Source organism: Amblyomma maculatum, chromosome 1 (assembly GCF_055883805.1).
Source record: "Amblyomma maculatum isolate TAMU_Amacu chromosome 1, ASM5588380v1, whole genome shotgun sequence".
Lineage (NCBI taxonomy): Eukaryota > Metazoa > Arthropoda > Arachnida > Ixodida > Ixodidae > Amblyomma > Amblyomma maculatum.
In genome coordinates this window covers 264,991,719-264,993,871 of record NC_139344.1, presented here as the reverse complement: position 1 = coordinate 264,993,871, position 2,153 = coordinate 264,991,719, and positions in this window count along the sequence as shown.

Genomic DNA, 2,153 nt, shown 5'->3' with positions numbered 1-2,153 from the left:
TGTCTTGTCTACGCTACAAGTTGCCTTATGTTTCTTTGGCTCGAACCCAGGTGCTCCAGAACAGTAGTTGGTTATGTAAAGTATTGCGCAATTGAGGTGTAGGCATTTGGTAGGAATGAGCCAGTCTTTTGCATATAGTATTACATAGCCCTTCTGGCCTTTTGTGCATATCGTCACATGCGAGAGTCGGGCTTTAGTGACGTGAACATTTCTGAGCGGTTCAGTTTAAAGGGATGTTCCTTACTTTTGCTTACCTTCAAATAGTGCGTTGTGTGGTGGCTGCATGGTGACTAGGACAGTGAATTACATTGACCAATATTTTTCATCATGCAGTCACGATTTTGTACGAGCAGATGGAAATAGCTAAAGATGTTTGCACAGGGCAAATGACATCTATGTTCTTGTTTACCAACTCACTTGACCAGTTAGCTTATGGTGTTGTCGAGAGCAAGCCTTTGGCGTAAATCGCTTTCTTCGCCATTCTCCTGTGAGACCAGAACATGTACACAGCTAGTGTAAACCAGACCACTCGGCTGCTACACAGAAACGACCGTTATAGGCAGGCACTACATTGTGCATCCAAAGTGGTGAGGGAACCATATCTGGTAAACTTTACCAGTAGGCCTGTTCCTTGGCTGAAGTTGCAGAGGTGCTCCGTTCAGTGCACCTACTGGAGGAATAGTCGAGCCTCCTCATTCTGGACTGGAGCTGACCAGCGAGGCCATTTATTAGGACGACTTTCCACCAACAGGGTTATCTGCTTTTACTTCAGGTTTCCATGAAACATAATTAAATAGTGCTCCTTTGTTAAGGCGTGACACTGATCTGCTCCCTTTTTAACAGTGATCGGATGTTCCAAGAGCCTAAATGGAGAAGGTTGCATACACATGCAATTAAATTACTTAGCATTTACTAAACATATTTATTCAGTCATATTTTTTGACCTACTATGTCTAAATATTAAAACATCCTCGCAGCCAGTGGAACTAAATTTTTTAATCAAGAGTTTTATGGGTTGAATTCATGATCAAACCGGACAAAAAGCACAACAGCTGTATACATTCTAGACCAACTTTGGCTATGAGGGACACTGTAGGGGAGGGTTCTGGATCATTTCGATCACCTTTAACTTCAAAAGGCATTGACTGCACAGTACATGGGTGCTATGCTTTCTGCATCAATCCAAACATGGCTGCCACGCCTACGGTCAAACCACGGTACCCTGGTTCAGTGGTTGAGCATCTTAACCACCGAGCCACTGCGGTAGGGTATAAGTAAAAAAATAGGTGAATAAAACTTGACTTTTTTCTTGGCACACACCATAGTTTATTTCATCCATGTCTCTGCTGTAACACCCTAAGTACATGTACTTAACTTAACAATAATGAATCAAAAGCCCAGACATTTGTGTTTGGTGCATGATAGCCACAGCTGCTTATGCGCCATAAAACCCCATATAATTAGACATTGAAACTCTGTGTATGGGCCCGCAACTTTAAACCCAAGCTCTAAGGCCATCTCTAGCCCATGCAGTGCTCAGGGCACTGCTGCCACCCAATCACGTGATCTTGCAACTTTGGGGCCAGGTTGCAAAGCTTAAACAGTTACTGCACACTCCTAAAGCACTGTATGCAATGACTATGGCAAAGGAAGGCGACAGACGGTGGCATGCGGGCACCATCTACAAAGCTATTCGATAGCCCCTTTCGGGCCCTAACAGGAAGAACACTTTCATATAATGCCTCCTTCCTGGTAAGCATGTGAAGCTCTCATTGTTACAATTGTTCTTTTTTTTTTTTTTTTTTTGAATTATGGTTATGAGGAGCAGTACCCTCCCCTATTTTTTTTTTTGTGCCACCCCACCGAGAGTGCCATGGCATCCCTGATTTTCTGCAAGAGTAGAGTTGCCTGGAACTTTCTATGATTCTGTTACTCTTCAAAAATGCTTGCTTTTGCGGCAATGCCCAGTCTACTCCCTTGGCTTTGGTATCTGTGACAGCACCTTTTGCATGACATTGTGGCCCATAAGGCTTGACAGCAGTAGTCAGTAAGTCAGGCGGAGAAGGAAACAACTTTATTCAACGCATTACTAAGTGTCAAGAATGTCCTGGGCCAGGGTCACCAAGGCCAACTGATCATTCATTAAGCCAAGC